This window comes from Rhipicephalus sanguineus, chromosome 4, assembly GCF_013339695.2.
Source record: "Rhipicephalus sanguineus isolate Rsan-2018 chromosome 4, BIME_Rsan_1.4, whole genome shotgun sequence".
Classification (NCBI taxonomy): Eukaryota; Metazoa; Arthropoda; class Arachnida; order Ixodida; family Ixodidae; genus Rhipicephalus; species Rhipicephalus sanguineus.
The window spans coordinates 15,258,428-15,281,500 of NC_051179.1; the positions used below are offsets into that span (position 1 = coordinate 15,258,428).

General features: G+C 47.5%; 1 protein-coding gene across 1 annotated transcript in view; it reads right to left on the reverse strand.

The window, feature by feature from the left end:
* LOC119389458 (uncharacterized) overlaps positions 1-23,073 on the reverse strand; it is a 133,219-nt gene that overhangs the window by 109,205 nt on the left and 941 nt on the right. The window lies entirely within an intron of this gene.

Genomic DNA, 23,073 nt, shown 5'->3' on the forward strand with positions numbered 1-23,073 from the left:
GTGATTTGTGACGCCATTATGACGTCATATGGTGACGTCATCGCGTGATGATTTTAAGCACTCGTGTTGACGCCGCTGACGGTCAATTTTCGCCTTTGATGAGGCATCTAAGGATTTCGCTTTAAAACCTGAATAAGCGTCTAATTATAAGAGCGTCGTTGTAGTGTGCGAAACATAAGCGTTGTTATCATTTCCCAACACGTCGTGCAGCCTTTCGTCTTGTGGGCTGCCTTACTTACGAGTCATAAGAGCTGACGCAGAAGGACAGGTTGCAGTTTTGTTAGGGTCACGCGCACCTTAGACGATCTCCTCCCGTAAACAAGGCGTGGACGATCGTCGCTGCGACGTTGCCGACGACGAGGCCTCTCCGCCGGCGAGAACGTGCGCCAGAGACGTGCGGGGCATCGTATAACGCTGGCCAGCGTGCGCCGAACCTAATCTCCAATATCAGCCCGCATCGCCGAGACTGCAACGATAACGGCGATGCGATCCGCTTTAGCCGCGGGCTGGGAGCTCGGGGGCTTAGAGGATCTACCTTGCCCGGCCGTGCTTTCAGCGTGGCCCTGTTTTCGCATAAAGTTCTCGCGACAAAATCGTCGCCACTTTTTTTTTTCTTTGTCTTTCTGTAGATTTTCTATTTTCACGTCCATGTTGTGCGCGGGGCTCAGGAAGAGAAGCCGAGTAATCGGGTCTTCGCATACAGCAGATCCCCGTCGTCGTCGTTGTGCTCACCTTGTCGCGTTTGCTCATCTCGCTATCGCTCTGTTCGAAGCATAGATTGGCTTTCCGCTTGCGGAAAAGCTGAAGCAGACAAAATGGGGGTTGTGATAGAAGGAACAAAGCGACACGGCAATCTCTATGCGCGAACGGGGACACAATTTACCGGGATTTGCGAGTGTTCGCTTACTGCATCCTTGGTCTCCTTCTATCATCTCGTATTCTGTCTACCGCTGTTTCCCGTCACAGGGTTGCCAGCCGGCCTGAGAGCTCCCTAACCTCCCTGCCTTTCCATCTACTGTTTTTCCTAACACCAAAAGGCCAGCGTCTGGTGCGTAAACATGGCGTAGCGTATGCGCATCCTTTCCTGCTCGTGTACCTGACAATACACAATACGGGGCGCTTGCTTCGCCAGAGTTTGAAAGAATGCGGATAGGCACGCGCTCGGAAGATCCCGTAAAATTTTGTCCCCGCCTGTTCGTATGCAGCACTCATGAGGATAACGCAGGTCGCTTTGAGCTTGTTTCGAGAGCTCGACGGGGTGCGTAACGACGCATTATATTATATGACCCTTCCTGGCAGTATCTGCGAGTCAATATTTCAAAACATTTCAGATTCGATTATTAAAAATACTATTTCTATATGTCTGCTTTTAATTTTAGTATCTGTAGAATAATTTCAAATTTGTTATTTTCATGTACGGGTACAACCTATAATAGCCCGGACGTTGGAGCGTGCTTGCCTTGGCCAGGGTTCTTGTAGAAACCGGCTCTATCAGCAGCGGCGACCGAGTGACATTGGCTATACGACAATATGACAAAAGAGATTTCGCTGCCAATCTTGATCAGAAGGACGAATCAGTGCACGGCTTGAGGATGAAGATTCGTACTGTGGTAGAGAAGACGAAAAAAACAAAACATGGCTGATCCTTCCATCATAGGAATCGGTATAACACGAAAGTGAATCATCTTCAAGAGTGCGCTTAGTGGACACAGACACAACCGAAAGAGTACAGGACATAAGGCAACGAGTGCAATATTGCGCTCGTTGCCTTATGTCCTGTACTTTTTAGGTTGTGTCTGTGTCCACTAAGCGCACTTTTGAAGATGAATCAGCACCAACTAGCCCACCTTATAGCTCTCCTCACGAAAGTGAAACGTGTCTTGACAAAAGTAGTTGATTTTTTATTGTGTACTGATATGTGAGAGCTTGTACAATGTCTATTGGTGTTTGGCAGCTATAGCACCGTGTGACGTGGATGCACCCACGTTGACGCCCAGTGGCACATCATCGCGACGACTAACGCCCATGATCACGACAGCTGAAGCTGATAACATATACCTGGACAGACACATCATACCCGCGCAAAGATGGCATCAACAAGCACATAATAAACACTGGAAGTCGATACGCACTTCTTCAAAGCGTCGTCGATTGAGGAGAGCAACGGCAGGGCGTGCGCTCCCGAGTAATAGGGCAACCTACGCCCGTGTTCATGCATACACTACCACACTGCGCTTCAGCAACACGGTAGGCTGAGGTTCGTATATAGCTTAAGCCATGAACGCACGAAGGCGTTCCGCTTTCCGTTGGCCTCTGCCTAGCTCCACCAAGGCACGGCATTCCCCGTAGACATCGTTGCCTTTCTGCGGCGCTTATTGCAACAGTTTTATTGGTCGGTGATATCGCACTCGAAGCAGTAGGCGGCGGAGAAACACCGTGGGTGCATGTGGAAGCTGCACTACATGCGACAACGAGCCGTCACAAGGTAACACGAAGCGATAGGCAAAGAACGTAACTGCGTCTAGGGCGACTCCTCGATGCCAGCGTTCCACGCTGACATCGAGACGCTTTAACTGCGTCGTCGTCGAATCGCTCCCTATCGGCGCTGGCTGGTGTCATGACGCAGTACTTCACCGCTCAAAGACGTTGCCGCCGTCTGTGAGCGGCGGCGGCACAGTCTGCGAAAGAGAATGTGTGAGAGATATAAGGCGCTTTTGTGGACCATCATGCATGTGCGCCGCTAGCGTTGTCGCTAGAGCTCCGGGCGCCTATCGTCGCAGACCGAGAGGTCGTGGGTTCGATTCCCGGCGGTGGAACTTTTTCTTCTAGTTTTTTTTCTTTGTCATCCGCTAGTGCGCATTTTACCAACGTATATCCTTGACGGAAATACGTCAGTGAAGTCTTGGTGGACCCGGGCATAAAACATTTTAGCGTTATAAAAAACGGCGCATGCGCCTGTTTACTGCCATAGCGTTGATCTAGCATGCACGCGTGTCTGTATACTTATATAAGGACGCCAGACAATTATTTTTATTAGTGGTAATCGAAGGCTGGTTCACGCACCTGTACTGCACTCGCAACACGGCGCGCTTCGGGCGTAAGACGACTGAGTCATTCCTGTGTATTCTTCAACTTTAGTAGCTTCGAAATATTTTAGTACAGTCGGCAGCGGAAGCTTGCGGTCCATGCGAGCCCTTGCCGAAGGGCATGCACGCGTCTCATTACGACGTGACACATGACACCGAGAGGTGCTCGCACTATGTGGGACATTTGTCCTCTTTTTACACACCCGCGGGTGACTTTTCGTTTAATTCTCTCTGGCGCAGGTAGAACGGGGCAAACATAAACGGCACTTGCGACAGCACGCAGCGCTATGTGTGATTTGTTGAAGGTATGTTTTCTTTCTTAACGCGACAGCGTTAACGAGCTCGTTTCGCAGAAATTCCGGTGTCAGCGTCGGCGACGGAGTCGTTGGTTGTGAGCGAAAAATCATCATCTTGTCCGTGATCCAAAAATCGAGAAAGATGCAAATGAAATAAATAATAAAAATCTCCGGGTTCGAGTGAGAATCGCATCCAGGCCGTCTGCGCGGCAAGGAGGTGTTCTACCACAGAGCCAGGCTATTTTCTGAAGCAGCGTCGGAAAAAAATTGGCCGCATGTCTGCGTGCTTCGCTGCAAATGTCGTCGACAGACGATAGTCTTCTGCCGGCCGTACTACATGAGTCCTCCTCCTCTATGTTGAATCGCCGCATCTGGCTGGCATTAACAAAATAGAGGATGCGCTGCGTGAGATATGGACGCCATCTGGCAGTGGCGTCGGGAAGCATGAGCTTGTGCAGAACCCAGGGCCACTGCCAGGTGGCAGCACCATATCGTCGCCAGAGGGCTTTTTCTTTCATAGCGTCGCATTTTCAGCGCAGCCTAAGAAACAGTAGGATCTTTAGACTTACGTATTTATCTATTTTCTAGTAAAAGAACACACCACCTAATATTTACGTATTGATGTTGCGCCTCAGATATGCGTAACATTTGCTTTTTGATCGACAATGTTCACAAGTATCAACGCAGCTACCAGTTCAAGATGGCTGGGCGTTCAGCAAGTGCTTAAACTTTGACCGGGTGGCTGAATCGTGTGACAGACAGGCAGAAAGACAGACAGACAGACCAAACTTTCTGTGTTCAAGTATCCCAAGAAAGACTGCCGTCTTTAAAAAACACTATATGAATGTCATGTAGTGGAGGAATTTCCTTAACGCATGTAATATTGCGTGTCAGAAGCGTAGAATCGCGCCAGGCGTCAAAACATGTGAACTGCGCAACTAGTGGGCGTTTTAAAGGCCCACCCATTACAAAGCGCTCAGACATATTTAATCATCAGCAGAAGCAAAAGCATCAACAAAGTGAACAGCTGCGTAGGATCGCGTGCTGCCTCACGGAAGCGTAGTGGGCCCTTCGCTAATTCGCAAAAGCAATAATTATGGCCTAGTGGGCACTTAACAAATGTACTTGCAGTAGGCATTCTAGGATACCTTGAAACGGCCAACGTTACGCGCACAGTCGTTCGTTTCCTTACGACACGGTTGACGCATGCACCGAGAACGGAAGCTAGGCTAGCAATTGAGAAGGCGATGCCGCACCGGGCCCGATTACGCTATTGCGTACTACTAATGAAGGCGCAACTCAAGCATCCTCCAAGTCTTTTTTTTCTTTTTTTTAATTCTTTTTTTTGTTCGTGTCGCTCCGCCTGCTTTATAGCAAATTAAGAGACGCATGCAAACAAACCCATATAGCTATTGACCTTCCTGTACTACGGGACGCTTCTATACCCTCTCACAAGCACTGGTGTCTGGCCAGTCACACGGCTGTTCGCAGCAATATCGGCTCAAATGCTATATCTCGACACGGAAGCAAGTTGCCTCGACTTCCGCAGCGCGCATTGCGTGGCGAAGAATAACATAGAAAAGCATCGTGCCGCACAGTAAATGTAGTGGAGTAAGGCACTGGTTAGAATTTGCATGTATATAGGTTATTTATTCGTTCCTTTTAGTTTTCTGCAGACGCTAAGTGGATGCACGTCATCTGCGTATAAAATTTCAAGCTGCTCACCAATAAAAAAAATTGCTCTGAAAGCTTCGGCTCGTGCCTGTCTCGTCAACCGTGTCCCTGATAGTTAGTGCCTAAAAGGCTCCCATTAGCGAGCTTTAGTTTGGCCGCAAAAGCCTGTTTTCTGGTTAGCGGGTAACCGGAGCCGTTAACCTGAGCGCTCGAGGTAGTCGCACAGAACTAAACCAGACTTAATACACCGAGCTATTATGAGGAAAGCAAATGTGTTCTACTTCGCTGGTGGGATAAATTTCCGGCAGCAGTTTAGATTCAGATACATCGCCTTTGTAAAAACACTTCCTTTTTTTTTTTTGCAAGAAAACTCACGCAACGGGATAAGGCGTCTATCAGGGCACTATGGTTAGACAAAGCGTCACAATACATCACTAACAACGTCGGGCAGCCCGGTATAACGCAAGCGCGGTTACGTACACAAGAATACCGGACACGCTAATGCTTTCTATTAACACGCCAGCAAACATGAGGACACATCTATGGCCTAGCGCTGGTCTGACTATTGAATCAGTGGAAGCGTCGCACAGCGACCATTTGACAAGAGTTCGCGTGGGCCGCAGACTCTTAAATGCGTAGCATTTCTTGGCGTTTTTTCTGTCGATTATTGCACTGACAGAAAGGCAACGAAGCGTTCTGGGGAGTTTCAGTCGGTCAATATGTTTAACAACTCGCTCGGCTTCCTTTTGTTCTATGAATCAGTGCTGCACAGCGGGAGCGCATACCTATAATTTTGATCAGGAATCTCTTTCTCCGGTGCGCGACTGACAGGGACATTGCAAACACCAGGGATTATTACTGACATGCGGTTTAGCGAGATAAGAGGCTGGCTTGGGAGGGGGGACGAAGCAACAACGAAAAGGTGGACAGGGAGGCAACCCATAGGAAACTGTACGGGATGTACTCAACCGCCACGGTGGTGTAATAGTTATGGTACTTGACTGCTGACCCGCATGTCGCGAGATGGATCCCGGCCGCGGCGGCAGCATTTCGATGGAGGCAAAATGCTAGAGACCCGTGTACTTAGATTCAGATGCACGTTAAAGAACCCCAGCTGGTCGAAATTTCCGGAGCCCTCCACAACGGCGTCTCTCATCACACCGTGGTTTTGGGACATAAAACCGCACAATTATTATCATTATGATTCTGGATGTCTCTTACGTTTCGTATGTTAAGTTGGCACGTAAACTGCCCTCGTGGTTTTTTTTTTTTTTTTTCGCGAGAGAACGGCGACGTGTGCGGCCCCTGCGTGGCTCTCGTGCCGTGACCGTCTCGCTTCCGCCATACCGACGTTGGACAGCAGAGAGGTTACTCCGCAAGATGAGCACCGCAAGCACACTCGCGCCTGCGCACTGTTTCATATCGCCATTCCCGTTTGTTGGGCGGTAAAGGCGAGTAGCGGTTAGAGAAAAGGGGTACGGGAAAGTTGGCGTGGCAGAGGAAAGGGTTCGAGGCGACGATGAAATTCGGCCCTCGGAAATCAATGGCCATATAATGTTCGCGCCGAAGCCCAGCCGGTCGGAGCGGTCTCGCCGCCTTCGGTTGGTCGATTCTTCCGCCGTCGCTTCCGTTGCTGCGGCGTGACAATGGGGAGGTCACGGTCGAACAACGCGAGCAGCGAGCGAGAAAAAAGGGGCCTGAGCGTAGATGCTCGGAGGTTGTCTGCCGGAACCGTGGTCGGAACGTAGATAGCCTTTCTATACACCGCAACACGGCACCCGTTCTCCTCAGGATATAAAGAAAGAAAGAGTGTTCCGCTGCTCGTCTGGTTAGAGTCCATTGTGGCTTGCACATAAGCCGTATAGGCGCCGAGATTACTCGGTGTGACGAGCGGTGGCCAGACGAAGCAAAAAGAAGAATCGGATGCGCTGTTTCACCTGCACTTGACGAAGTCCAACTTGATTAACCGCCCTGCCACCTTTTCCTCTACTTTCTCTCTCTTCTCCACTCCTATTAGCCCCTTCATACTTCCAGACTAATGTACCGAGCGGCTGTTCTCTAAACACATACTTTTGCTCCGCCTCATTTCACTGCTGAATACTCCAGAGAGTTTCAAGTGCGTATGCGTACGTAACGTACATACATGCGAACATGTAGAATAGGGATCACGTTGCATGTTACTACAGATATATCATTTTGCTGCTTATAAACAGGAAGCATTGGGCGTCGAGTATCAATTCTAAAGTACTATAAGGAGCAAGAGCAGCACCCGTGTGTCGCTCATTACAATGAAGAAAACAGTAAGTGTTCGCAAGCGAGCGCTCCAGAGGCAGGGCACCTATATGCAGGACTGCAGTGGGAAAGCAGTATCATAGGAGTGTGCAGGCAGTGTGCGACGTTGTGTAGAACAAAGAAATGAACCCCTCGATTCATTGCCCCTTCTTATGTTGGCAGTTGTATCTTTAAGGCAGGGACGAGTAGAGGTTAGCGTTTAAGTTCAACTGAGGATGAAGAAGAAGGAAAATCGATCGAGGGAAGTGGTAGGAGCACCGAGTGAAACTCTTGTTTCTCTTCGAGCACTTACTTCCGGTTTTTTAAATAAATAACACTTGTAAAACAATAAAATTGGAGCGAAATCGATGCTTCTGGATCAAGTTAAGCGTTATACTGGATACATATGATAATGGAGCACAAGTTGTGGGGTTTAGCGTCCCAAAGCGACTCAGGCTTTGAGAGACGTCGGAGTGGAGGGCTCCGCTTAATTTCTACCACGTGGGTTTCTTTAACGTGCGCTGACATCGTACAGTACACTGGCCTCCTAAATGTGACCATATCGGCCGGGATTACGGGCGTAAGATATATCTTACACAGTGGCCGGGATCGAACCCGCGCCTTTCGAGTCAGCAGTCGAGCGCCGTAACCACTGGGCCACCGAAGCGGCCCACGGTGAAAAGAGATGCAACTATGCGTGTCAGTATGAAATGTCATAGGAAAAGAAGACAGGTCAAACAAAGAAGTCATGCGCGCTCTCTCCTTGAGCTATGCGTGTTCGTTTACGGGAAGTAAATTGCCAAGTGACTAATGCGAAAGTCTGCCGCATATGAAGACATATACGAGAAAAGAGTTCCCGAACATCTGTTTTCTGCACAATGCTAGAGATGAAAACACCTAGAAAAGACATACACTGGGAAGGAAAATTACATAATACCATCGGCCATCGAAGTCAGCTCGGCGAGATACCGAGCCGCTGTAAGCATTATCGTCTTCGACACTCCTGCCCGTGAGCGCGCCATTAAAACTGATGTGCGCTGCAAAAAGCGATTACGTTGGCAACGTTGCGCAAGCACACTGGAAGAAGATGAGCACGTAATGGCGGCTAGAGTGCCCGAACAAGTGCGCGTTCGATGAAAGCTATCTGAAACCAAACATTCTGGGCCGAGTCAGGGAAACGAGGAAGGAGACGGCTTTGTGGAGAGTTGAAGCATGAAGGCTTAGTTGCGTGACGACATGATTCCTCGAAGCCTTGAAGAGTGAAACTCATTCGAGTTCTTCCTGAGCGATCTGCTATAACCCGTGCGAGTAAAGCGATGAACGTTATCAAACTGTTCTAAAACGGCGCAATAAAATTGAGGCGTGTTGAGCCGTTATTTGTTAACTTGCGGCGATTACGCGTATGCCAACACTTAGTCGCAACTTGTTTACAGAGGCTGTCGCGTGTTTCCGCGTTTCGGCACAACACTTCTTCACAAGTGCTGGTCCGAAGGTAATTTATACCTCCAAAGTATGTGTGCAAAAAATGCTAACGACAACGGATAAACCAAGGAGGCTAATCTGTTCAGGGTCGCTATATAGTTTATTTCCGTTTATTAAAATTCTTGCGTACGCTAGCTGTTTATTTTGCGCACGGGCAATGAAGAAGAGATTGGAAGATTAGCCTGGTGATAGCCACCTCCTAACAGAGAGCGTATCCTAATAATCGTATGGAGCTGATATTTCGCAAAAAGCGCATTCACATGTACTTCAATGCTGTATCAGATGGTCCATGTAGAATAGCTACTCTTACACGTATTAACATTGCAATTTCGGTCCCCTACGTGATATGGTTCCCCCTCAACAGGGTTCCGCCTGTTAGGGACACTTCTGTCAGTCATCGTCGCTTAATGCCGCCCACTTCAGCGTAGAGGCTATGAAATAACGACGGCACCCAGCCTTGAAGAAGGCGTACACAAGAGGAAGTAATTGCACGAGCGCAAACAAACTGCATACCAACAGGCCCAGCTCCTCGAGCCTTCTGTGCACACACAGACGAAGCTATCTATCTTGCGCTTCGCTGTGTAGCAATGTCATTCTGCGATTAACTATATATAAGGGGTATGCGCTGATGTCATCAAGGCTGTCATGTCGTTGTGCAACAAGCACACTGTGAAGACTGTGAAGAGCTGCGCCTTATGTGGACTTGCTTATTTCCAGACTCACAGTGCAATCTGCGAATAGCACAACAAAATGGCGTTAGTTGACGTCACCTGAATACACCCTATATGCTATGGGCTATTTACGGATATATTTCGGTGCCGCCATATTGGGCTGTTCACCTTGCCGTTTTGTATTTTGAACAACTAAACGAACTGTACTACTGTAGATGCACGCGCATGAAAACGGTTGGGTTGGTGTATTCGATGTTTCATGACTAGAGACCGGATTTTAGGCAAATGCCTTTTTTGTTCCTTGCGCTCCTATCGTGCCACTTTGATATATGAGCATGAATTAGAGGTTAAGAAAGGCTTTTATAGTGTTTCTATAGTGCCTATAAATGCCTATTTTTGACGTTTGTGCCTAAATGCTCACAAATGCCTATAAATGCCTATTTTCGAAACTCGCGCTTGTGTTAACACTATTTAGCCTCAAGTTACGCTGCCGGGAGCAGCTTGAGACCGTTATTCATGCTACCGCGAAGCACTGACTGTTCGGGGGTCCAACCTAGTACTGTAGTTCAACCAACTCCCAGAAACAACTGCTAGCAGCCGTGAAGTGGGACACGCACATTCGCCGCCGCAGAGACATGGCGTGCACGGTTCGCGAATGCGAGAAGGAGAGTGAAGAGCAAAAAAAGAAAGGAAAATATGATGTGCACGCGGCTTTTGTTTTTGTAAGTTAACTTGTAAGGTGTTCACTGCATCAGCGTAGCCAGAAATATTTTGCGGGAGGGAGGGGGGAGGGGGTTTCAACCATACTCCATGTATGTTCGTGAGTGCGCTTGTATGCATGCGTGCATATATACGCATGCAAAACTGAAAAGTTTCGGGGGGGGGGGGGGGTTAACCCCCTCTACCCCCCCTAGGAGGAATCCCTCCCTTCTGTTTAACGATCTGACTATCTGCTCGTGCTCTGCCCTTCTCAGTCATGCCAAGAAGACACCCAGGAGTGTGTTGATTCGACAGTGGAATCTTGACTCACCGTGCAGAACACGGTCATTCCCGTGTTCTGCGAACCGTGCGGGTCAAGGCACATTGCACGGCTATGTTCAACCGTTTAACGCCTTTGTGCTATCTTAAGCAATAACATTTTTGTTTTCCTTTCGTAGATAGAGCTCGCGCACGTCTTCGTTTCCAATTATTTGCATTTATGTGAAAATTTATTGTGCCTATATTTACTATTTTCGAAGCCTAAAACGTTGTTTTGCCTGCCTATTTCTGGCGCCTAAAACGAGCTTTTTTAGGGCCTAAAAATCCGGCCTATATTCATGACTTTATTCATTTCCGTCACGATGAACGAAAAATAAGTCCAAGGTGGCGGCGCCCATGTGTCTTACGTAAAATCGTCCATATGTAGACGCCATCATTAACCCGGATAATTTATTTGGAACACGTTGCACGTTCTCTGAACGAGAGGTCAAACGCAGGCGACGACGCCACACATTCTTACGCTCGTTATGCCATTGTGAGCAATAGCACCCGCGGAAACACGAACCCATTCCAAACGCGCAATACATTCTGCGCATGGCCTTGTTTCCCAGTACGGAAGGCTGCTCGAGTATCTTCCTTAAATTACTTTTCTCCGCGCGGCAAAGTACATTATGATAACGAAGAGCCTCTACTTCTCTAAGTAGGCACTTACAGGAATTACACTTTACGACGTCCTGAGATTTAGGTGCCACACGTTTTCCTACCCTTCTTTATTTACGCCCAGGCGTTTGCCTTTTACATAGAATTGTGCTTCATCTCACGCGAGCACCCTTCCTAACGTAAAATGAATAGAGAGCACAACGAAAACAGAAAGGAAGAAAATACCCCAATGTAAAAGGAGAGTACAGCCCCACATAGCATTAGGATGCAAATATGAGCAGCACCAACTCGGCCTAATAGCCTCTCTCTGTCCTCAGACGGAAAGAAGCTGCTCGGCTTCACCAAAGCGAAATGTGCGAGCGTTAAATACTGCTGCCCTATGTGGGGGAACATGCGTTAAGAAAGACTCGGCCCCAAGATCATGAGAAGCAACGCGAACCGGAGGAAGGCAGCGCGTTGGGAAAAAGCGTGCTTAAGTACGAACGTCGTTAGAATAAGAAAAGCGGGCACGGCGCAGCCCTTTCACTTCCGCTCTTCGCTACGCGATCCCCGAGAGGCGTTCCCGCCAAGAGCGAGAATTATTACTGCACGCGCATGGACGCCTCTGTGTTTTCCGCTCGTCATTGTTTTCTGGAGGATGGCACAAGGAATGTGCAGGCGCACAATCTTTTTTTTTTTTTTTTTTTTTCTCCTGGCTCCTCACGCGAACGCAACTATACGCCGCATCTGACCGCGGCATTCGTTCAAAAGCATCGGCACGGATGCCGGGCAAACAAGTGGCTCTTCCAAGAATAATTCATTTGATCGGGAAATTCGCAAAAGCAAGCAGTACCACGCAAGAGCGTGCAAAGGAAAAAGTTTGACTGAAGAGAAAATACAATTTGAGAAAGGACGCACAACGGCCGCTGCGCGATATGCGGAACGAGCAAGCATGCCCGGCCGTGTTTCCATTCATAGTTTATCGCGTCCGTGCCGGTTAGAAGAGAGAGAGGAGCGCAACTTTTTTGCGGGCGTTGCCGTTGAGACGAGCGTAGCGTTCGCAAACCTTTGATCGCGTAAGCGCGGCCGACTTGCGCTGATTGCAGACCGCCGCGGCCACGTGCCAAACATCAACAGCGAGAAGCAAAGACAAAAGCCGAAACGGAACGATATCGCTCGGCTGTGCGCGCCGCGGTGGCGTGTTGCTCCGTGACACAGAACGCGGGTGTTTTTGCAGTCACGCCAGGCCGCGGTAATAGGTGAGCCGCAGGGAAGTACGCGAAAGCAAACGCTTGTGGCCCCGAAAACCTTTGCGTATGTTCGTTTGTTGTAACGGGGTGAAGGCGCTCACGCGAGCGCCAGTTTGTCTTTGCACAGCTTGTCTTTGCACACTGTCGAGCACGAGCAAAGAAGACAGGCGGGATGTGCTGGGGCGGACGTTATTTTCTCACGCTTGCTTTCATGAAAAATATTAAGGCGAAAGCCTTAAATGCTTCGTTAAACGCGAAAATTTACCGTCGGCGTCAACGCGAGTGATGCAAAGAAACATCACGTGGTAACGTCACCAAATGACGTCATCGTTACGCCACGTATCGCGAAAATTTGTGACGTCACCATGATGTCGCATAACGTGACGTAACATGACGACGCCATCACGTGGCATGGTCCATCGGTCAAAGATTGGCCGATCACGGAGGCAGTGCAAAGCCAGCTGACGTGCAGAAAGCTTGCAAGGCCTCCGATCCTGGAGGCTCTGTAAAACCAGGCGAGGTGCAGAAAGCTTTCGGAGTGGGGCGGCAGAGGATCAGTACGTCGACTGAGAAGAAAAAATTGGCCGCGTATCTGCGTGCGTCGCTGCAAATGTCGTCTAAAGATGACAGAAGAGGCGCTGCGTGAGATATGGACGCCATCTGGCAATACGTCGGGAAACATGAGTGCTGTGTTGCGGGCTGGTAGTCCCGGCGCAGCAGCAGGCGAAGACCGGCGGTGACCAACGCGACCGGCGGGGACGCCAGCCAGCCCGAACACGCGATTCGGCGGGAAGCGCCGAAGCAGAAGGAACGTCCGCACTCAACGAGTGCTCTCCACACACTCTTTCATTTACACGTCGCCTGAGTAAAACAGGAATGCCAGAGCGGCACCCCATGGCATTCATACAGTGCAATACGGAACCGAAACCGAAACACAACAATGAGCTCGTGCAGAGGGCACGGAGGAAGACAAGTTCCAGCGCAGTCGCATTTTCAGCGCAGCTTTAAACTAGGGTCTCTAGAATTACGTATCTATGTATTTTCTATTAAAGGAGCACAGCACATAATACTTACCTAGTGATGTTGTGCCTCAGATATGCGTAATGTTTGCTTTTTGATCAACAATGTACACAAGTATGAACCTAGTCATCCGTTCAAGGTGGCTGGCCCTTGGGCAAGTGGTTCAACGTTGGCCGGGTGGCTGAATCGAGGGACGTGCCGACAAACAGAAAGACAGGCAGACAGAAAGACAGACCAAAATTTAGGTGTTTTAAGTTCTCCAAGAAAGACTATCGTCTTTAAAAGCAGAAGATGGCTTTCGCCTTTCAGTCACCTTGAGAATGCATAAAGGTGAGTTCTTTTCTCAGCTGCTGCCTGGCCTTGCAGTTGTCGCGTATCTGGATTTCTCGAAGACGATTACGAATATTGTTCATTCTATTTATGACAAGTCATACCCTATATACATGTGCACAACGTCTTCTCGGAGACATTGCAAAACGTTGATTCATGCACCCAAGTTAATATTGTTCGTCGTGCATCGCGTGCAGTTCTCTGCTCCAAGTTTGCGCCATCGGTAACACAGTTTCTCCTGCGCAGTAGACTCTGTCTTGTTCGGTGCGTTGCAGTCACGTTCGGTCGGAGGTTCCCCCCCCCCCTTTTTTTTATACTGGCAGGCAGATAAACCGTAAGTCTAAATCACTTCACCGTCACCCAGCTGTCTCCTGTGTGACTTGCGTCACTTTGCCGTCTGCCCGTCTTGACGTGTCTCGGCGCACAGCCCTGATTGGATCGAGCTCATAACGCTCGGATCATTCCACGAGTGCGTGGCCCGCGCGTGTGAGTGCGTCGAGAAGATTATCTTGCCGGCAATACGAGGTCTACTTGATTCCACGAATAGGACGCATCGGCAAAAGCGGGAAGAACGGGCCAAGAGCTTCGAGGCCAAGAGCTTGTGGCATGCGAACGACTTGTGCGAGTCCCAGCGCATGCGCTGCGTGGCGACGTTGCCTTGCGCCACGCGGGCTCTTTTTGTTGCGACCGACCCACGATCGCAGAGTGGTTTATAGCTGGCGGACGAATCGGCTGGCGGTCGCCAGACTCATCTCGACGGTCGGACCAAGGTCGGGCTTATATATTGCGACATGGCCGTACCACTGTCCCTATCTCAAATAGGCTCAGATGACGCGAAACTCTTCGAACACTTCTTTTTGCGACCGCACAATCCCCTCCTCCGTTATTTAACTGTTCTGCAACGAATAATCATCAAAGACCGTTGTTTTCGCGCATCCATCGACTTGTCGGCATACGTTATTGGCATCTCATAACTTTGGTAACTACACCTCTTGCATAAGGCCATCCATTGCGGATGATCACTAAGCGTGATCTGTGTAGTCTGTGTAGTCTGTGTAGAATTAGTGTACGCATTAGCCACAAAAGTGTGCCAGCATCTCAGTGTAGTGAATTCTCAGTAAATTTATACACAATGAACGCCTCACTCGCACATTTACTAATACTGAATGATACACAGCTCTTTCTGCTTTTCGCGAAAGGACAACCATGTTTGTGGGCTGCAGATTTCCAGCGTAAACAAAGCCCGCGTGGGCAAACGATGGACGCGTATTCCTTAATGGGGGTGCGGCGGTGACAACCCGCGTTTATGGATCGGAGAGAGACCTTTGAATTCCGTGATAAACGAGATTTACTGGTCGCGCGAGGATCTGGCTTCTTCCTTTTCTGGGGGCCGAACACGTTTGCGCATCCGCATATGCAGCAGAGCAGCCATCACGAGAGCGCCTTCATAGAAACCACGCGGAGAAACAGCCATTTTCGAGCCAAGTCTCACCCATTCGAACACCGATGACGAGGTCGTCCGCTTCGCCTTCTGCTTCGTTCTAGGCCGTGTTCATTTTGATGATTATGCGGCAGCGGCGGATGGAGCAAACACAAATTGATGCCGGGAAGCATTGAGAAACAGTTTCTTGGGCTTTTTCTTCTTGTTATCATTTTTTTGTGGTATACACAATATGATGTGCGCGCTTTCAGTGCACGATATAGTACAAGTAATCGATTTCTTCTATATATAGCAATATGGAAGAGCATGCTTGCACATCCATTACCCAACTAGGAAGTAGCTCTTCGCGTGTCTTCTACCTCCTTTTGTATGTCAGTGTCTATCAGCGCAGTGTCTATTTCGCAATGTATAACCAGCTCGTCCAAATCGTCTCTTATGTTACTGGTCATACGAGTGATGAATTCTCATCATTGTGCGTGTCCCGTTTCAACCAAAGGCGCCAGTATGCACTACCTGCTGCGCCCATTGATTTTTCACTCTGAACAGATAAGAAGTTCTACTACACCGGAGATTTAAACACAGACTTGTTGATATACCCGTCTTCAAGCACAAAATCAGCGAAATTAAGTGGCGCGAAATAAATAACAAGAACACAGAAGCAATCTATATAAATTATTGTCACGCTGTAGTGGCGACGAAGGATGCAGAAGGCAAAGCCGTAAATTTTAAAATCTTTGCTGGTCGAACTTGTGTCTAGGAAAACAGAGAGCGCTTATAAAGCAACGATAGCGGTGAGCGCAGTCGTCGTAATCTGATCTGTGGTTAAACGTTTTGGCTTTTTGTATGTACATGCGTCATTGTAAATTTCAGTGCAATAGCTTGTATTAGAGTCAGGTCTAGAATGTGTGTTACTATTCACGTCGCGTACACAATCCGAATGAAGCGTTCATAACGTTCTAGGATGTTCGAAAACCTAGAAGCGCAGCTTGCGCCGAGGGATAACGCGTGAAAACAGCCTTAGAAAGTCAAACATGGTCTCTGCGTCATAGTCACATGAACAAGTACTGAACTAGGACCTAGATCCGAGCTAAATGATACAGTAACATTCACATATACGCAAGAACTACGCCTGTCAACATGTTAACTCTTTCGTGACCGCGGGAGAATTGGCCACATTTTGGATGATTTAGTGATTATTGTTTATTATGAGTAATGTGATAGATACAGTGTAATATTATATATCAATATAAAGCTAAGTGACTGTAAATTTTAATGGTATTACTTTATAAAACTAATATTAGGGAATAATATGCAAGAATATTTATGAAAAACGAGATTTATTGAACATTGCATAGAGCATTTTCAATGTGTACTCCCAACATGAAAGAAAAAGAAAGGAAAAATAATCTGAAATATACAAAATGTTTGCTCAACAGTTTTCTGTATTAGAGGAAAGCTTGAATGATCTAGCTCAAAAAGTGTATGAGTTACCTTTTTTTTGTCTGCCCAGTGAAAACTGCATTGTTCCATCAGGTTGCGCGGTTATATTTTTACCTCTACAAGTTTTCCAGACAAAGTAATAAAATAAATATAATTAAGAAGAAGAATAAATTTAACGTTGATCCATAGGTATTTTAGCAAATTAGCAGCACAGAAAGAAATAGCAGCACAGAAAAAAAATCAGATACCAAAAGGACTGAACACGGCACCAAAAAATCCTAACGTATGGCTTCACCGCACACAATAAAAATATTCTAAACTTTTAAGCTCCAAAAGAGCCTTCACATTTCAATTTCTGACTATCAAAATAGGTGGAACCATGTCTGAAAGCTCTAAGATGTAAAAAAAAAAAAAATTTTTTTTTCTAAGGTCGGTGTGCCACTAGGCAAAACAGGCGTTACAGTTACAAGTGACATTTGTCTGGTTGTCAAGTTTCTTGATCTCTTAGCACATTTTGTATTTACTCCGCTTCGTCAATCGGTGGGACTTGTTCTGAATGTACTTGTTTTAGGGACGTGAAGTAGTGGAATCTCGACAATACCCATATCGAGCGGCAGGAAACCACGCATACTAATTTTTGTTAACACAGATCCTGTTTGTTACATTCGCTGTGAAAAAGATGCACAAAACGCCGATTTTCCTTGTGACACATATCGCTTCACAGCGCAACACTACTCTTAGGATTTCGCCGGGTACCCTTCTTAGGCTGAACATTACTCTCTACTGGCTGAAGATGACGTCACCAAACCTTCACCATGTACTTTTGAGTCGTTACAAACAGAAGATATAATAGTACCAACTTCCTCACGACATTTCAATCGGAGTAAAAAATCGGTGTGCCAGAAAGCGTAACGCACTGATCAACACCTGACTACGACCCGGCCTCGTTCTACGGTTTTTTATCATCCGGACTATATTTCTATGACTTGGCATCACCTTCAGGATCACTCCTACTAGAAACAGCAGAAAAATTGCTTGCAGGCGCAACAAAATCGTACAAGGAACAACATTTCCGAGAGGGTCTCGCTTACAGTTCGCGAACGAACCAAGCGAACCGGTATCTTTGACTCTTTAAGTCGCTGTTAATAATCGCCGCCGCTCGGGAAAAAAACTAACTACGCAGGAAACGAAACATTAGTGCGTACAGAATGTGCTAGATGCTGCAATTGGCTGCTCATATTGTTAAATTGTCGCCCGGCGCGTTCGAGTCCCCGGTGACCCACGTTCTATAGGCGCGGTCACGAAAGAGTTAAACCAAAGGCACAGCAAATTAGAAAGAGCACAGTTTTCTTGCTATTTGTGCACGTTCCCATTTTTCGTCTCTCCTTATTTCGTTTAAACTTTGTTGTGGATTTAATCTTCAGTAACACGCAAATCCTGCAGCTAGACTGTAACTTCTTCATTAAGCAGAAACATTTTCTTCAATCTCTCTTTCATGCACGACTGTCCCGTTATCAGGTTTATTGGTTTTCCTGAAGTATAGCACTACACCCCTCTATTCCGTTGCGTCATCCAAACGAGTTCATTGCTGCATAGTTGCTTGCTCGGCGCTCATTCATTCACAGGGTCGTTGCAGTGGTGAGCCATTGTTGCTATTATAGTTGAAAAGCTCAATAGCACACGAGGTAAGACTGCGTTTTCGCGGCCACTTATCAAATAAACGTTGACTCTTTCACTTTTCTGAACGTGGTGTTCTCGGAAAGCAATACCATTCATCCTTCATTCCTGTGTCAGCAAATGAAATTACGGCTTTGCTTGCTCGCAGAACCGCGCATAATCCTTATTCGTGTGTTTCACTACTCAATATGCGTAATGAACAAAATGTTTATTTATTTTTTATTTTCGCGGCCGTACAAACTACCAAGTTCTTACTATCCAGCTGTGGTCTTTCTACTGAGAATGGCACGAGCCTTGCATGTGTTTTATTCGCTTGTGCTTTTTCATCATTTCCTATAGAGGTGCCTACGACATCTCGCGCGTTAAAAAAAAAAGCGAGCTATTACTTTTCTTATGAAAAAGGAATGTCTCGCTTTTATTTCAGCAGAACAATCAAGCTTTTCACTAAACATTATCTTTTTCTCTTAGTGTATCTCCGTCTCTCCCTCTATTTTCTTTCTTGCTCTAGGTTCGTCAGGAGATCATATAACAAACCCCGTCTTTGTAAATGACGTTAAATCGCATTTCCCATTTAACCAGATTAGACGCGGATGCTCGCGAAAGCGTCGAGTGCCGACAGAAAAGCAAATCCTTGTTTCGTGTTCCGGAGAGCAGTTAATCCTCCGCGCTACACGTTCACCAGGTTAAGTAGGCGGGGTGTACTTGTCTGAAACTGCTTAGATGAAAAACAATACCGGGCAGGAAAAACAGCTTGTTTTCTCTTCGGCGGCCCTTTTCACGGCACTCCATTTAATTAAACTCGAATAAATGAATGTGCAACTGCTCTACGCTGCTGCACTTAACCTGCTTAACCTATTCCTACTTAACGTATACAGGCACGTTCGCTGCCTGGTTACGTTGAAATATTGGTCTTCATGCCACAAACAGCCACGGGTAAATATAAGAGGTATAGCAAAATCGAGCACAGCCGTCCCGAGACGATAAGGCTATGCCAGTACACAATAAGTGTAAATAAGCAGACCGAATTAACGGTGGATTGAAGGCACTCAATGCAAGATAAATTTTTAACAGAGGATGTGGTAAATCGGCACACAAATGATACGGAAAGCGCAGCTGTTTTCGGCTGCGAACGTGTCCAACATTTATACGCGACGGCGTACAAAAAGCAATGCCAAGATGTGCGTAGGGGTGATAACCTCGAGCGTTCAATTAATATATAATAATTTCGGGGTTTTTACGAGCCAAAACCTGGAGTTCTTTAACTTGCACCCAAAGCTAAGCACACGGGTCTTCTATGCGTTTCTCCCGGTGCTCTTTGCATTTAATTCGCCCCCATCGAAATGCGGCCGCCGTTGGCCGGGAATCGAACCCGCGCCCTCGAGCTAAAGCGACACCGTGCTAAGCTATATCACGACGGGTGATCGTTAAATTCCGATGATACGCGATCTCCGAAATATATTGTGTGATTCTACATTACATGTGTCTAAGTTGGAGGAAGAATTTGTGACCCCGCCGTTGTATCCGACGGTTACGGTGTCGGGCTAGTCGGGTTCCTAAGCACGAGGGTGCGGGTTCGACTCCCTGCAGAGGCGGTCACGTTCTGACGCGCGCAATTTGCAAGCGCTCCCGTGTGCTTACATTTAGGCGCATGTTAAATAGGCCCGGTTTTCTTTTTTTCTTTTTCAATTTAACCGGAATCTCTCACAATGGCGTGCCTCGTTATCATATTGCGGTTTCGGCACGTAAAACCCCAACATTTAGTTGATCAATTTTAATACGTCTGTGGCACAGCACCAGAAACGCCTTTGGCTCGGACCGCATGACAGCATTTGTCGCGAGCGAGAATACAACGTCCGCTGTGCAAGTTGGCAGTGCACAACACGCACAAACTGAGAATAAACAACACGCGCAAGAAAGGTCGGTGCCCGGCAAGTTTCGCCGCGCATTATGCATGGAGAGCACTATTTGGTGGTGTTTAGGGTAAAATCCGAGATGTGCGTCCCGTGCTTGAACGCTTCCGTCTTACTGGTGGCAGTGTGCTTTCGCCATTGTATGCAGCTTGTATTTGTAGGGAGACTGACGATGACCACGACACGTCAAATCACGGAGCAGTCAGTCAAGCGAGTAAAATCTTAGCTCAAGAAAAAAACGGCTTTTCCCCCCCCTGCAGCAAAAAAAAAAAAAGAAGAAATCTCGAGATAAAGCCCTGAAGCGGGCCGACACCCTCTAAGTGATGCTCGTATTTCAAAGGAAGTCTCTTGTTGCTAAATGGTGGGGATCCCAGTCTCAATTTCTTTTTACGCTCCTTCACCATTGCGGCAACGTCTGCGTTGCCACCAGGCCCGCAGCCAGGAATTTTTTTCAGGGGGGGGGGAGGCACTTGCTGAAAGCCTTCACCATTTGACAAAAACGTCTATTTCCATTATTTATTTTCTGTAAAACACCATGTCTCATAAAAATTGGGCGGGGGGGGGGGGGGGCTCCCCTGGTTACGGGCCTGGTTGCCACCACCGCGTTGCACCAACGGTAATTTGGCCCGTTGCCTTCTGTATGTTGCTTTTAATGTGTTCATTGCGCGTTACTTCAAGTAATACGGAAGAACTGAGGAATAAGATATCACCGTTCTTAGACTACGAACACGACCTTTCATCGCCTTTGATTGCAGGTTGTCTCTGTTTACTTCCCCATTATTTTGCTTCTGCTCGCTTAACTGTGCTCCACTGCCACAGTAGATGTCATTGGGTGCTCTTCTCTGTCCACTGGAGTCTCTAATTAGAGGGGCGCCTTTCCTTCCCAGCCGTCTTCCGAGGAGGCAGATGCGCCAGTCTCCTTGCCTTCCCGTCGTCACCGTGTTTACGATCGTCGGTCACTGCCTCCAAGCAGATTAAGGGGAACGCGTGAGACGACAGCGGGAAGCCGCAGCAGGGAGTGCGCTGCCATCCATTGTGGCCCCGCGTTTGTGCCCCGTGTCGAGGTTATTGCGTTACCTCTGACCTAAAACATACTCCGGCCTAGTTACGTGCACGTTACGCGAGAGGGAAATGCCCCGCGACACTCTGCACTTCCGTCAGGCTTCTCTTCCTGCACAAAACTTCGGGCACACGTGGAATTTACTTCTATTAAACGCATGCGCGAACGCAGTGCCGTAGTTTCCCCTTTTCCTAAAAAAAAAGCGTGTGTGTGAGGGGGGGAAGAACTGTCGCTTCTGTCTGGCTTGACAAACCCCTCCCTCTCTGGACAGAAGTTCTCTTCAAAATTTGGAATATATAGATCTGGGAGTTTATTTCCGCATTGGCAACTCCTTATGCATCGTCATTATTTTACATCCTAGAAGTGTACATGTCCAGAGCATAATGCAGCTAATAAGTCAAGGAGTGTAGCCAGAAATTTTCTTGGGGTGGTAGGGGGGGGGAGGTGTCTTGGGCTAACCTTTATGTATCTTCGCGCGTGTCTGTATGCGTGCGTGTTTATATGCACATGCAAGATTGAAACCTTTTCGTGTAGGGGGTGGTTTGAACCTCCTTGGCTACGCCAATGTAGTAAGAGGAGTTTGCCAAGGCTTGATGACAAAGTTCTGGAGGGAGATGGAGGCACCCTTGCCACTTCCGTAAGTGACGTGTCCGCGTGAGTGTGACGTGGTGCTTTATTGTGCTTTTGAAAGAAGGTCCACGCTAAACATTCGCACGTGCGTAATCCTGCGTGACTATCTCGAAAAACTTGATAAGTGATGCCATGTCATCAATATATTTTTTCCATTTGTCAACAGGAAGCTTAGAAGCATGTACAAGGCCACAGTGTTTAAATGGCAGGCTTCTGCATTGCACTTTAAATTCAGACCGTCACATCCCATGGGTGGCAATATTCATTTACAGTCAACGTCTCTTACTAGCGTCAAAACAAGCTACCTCTCTAGGTGTAATAAATTGCTTAGAAAGTCCGTCACTGAATTCACTGCTCTTTTTTTTTCCCTACCCTTCCTCTCTCTCCCATCTTTCTATTCCCCTCTCCCAGTCCTCCCGTGTGAGGTAACCAACCAGACGTATTTTAGGTTGGCCTCCCTGACTTCAGCCTTTATGTTTCCTTCCTTTCTTCGGTCGATGTGAACGACAATAACTACGCCAGTATAAGTCGCGGAATGTTTTTTTTTTCTTTTTATATGCCAGATACGCAGGGACACAAGTGTAGCTCAGTGTTGGCAATCAATATATTTATTTCTTGGTAGAGTTTCGCGTTTCGTTCTCAATCGTCCCTATAAGCCCGCAAGCTCTACCTAATAAATATAAAGTTTTTATTTTTTCGATGACAAAGGCATTGTGCAAATTTTTTAATTAAGGGAAGCTTCCGATCCTCTCTCGCCCGGACTCTCAGTGCTTTTTTTTTCAGCAGTTCACGAATGAATTTCATAAGGGCGTTATCACGAGAACAGGGGTCCGCTTCCTGGGCGAACAGTGTGACCCGCAAAGAATCGGCCACCCGTCACTTGACAGCATATCGATCACTGACAACAAAGGGTTGGAGAGCTGGTGAATATACTTCACTTCTACGCGAGTGTAAAAAGTTAGGAAGATAATCAAAGCCTTTTTTTTTTTCATTTGTGGTGAAAGTAAAACTGCTGATACAGCCAGACACGTTGCAAAACGAAACATTGCCCCGAAGACCCTTATGCGAGGTCAATATTGCCGTGGCTTAACATTGGCTCAATGTTTCGTTTTCCCCCTACCCGCTTAGCTACGCGTCTGAACAACGCTACATTAAACGCGAGTTAATAGTACTGCATGCTGACGATTACGACAGCTATATCAGTTTGTTGGTGGGACA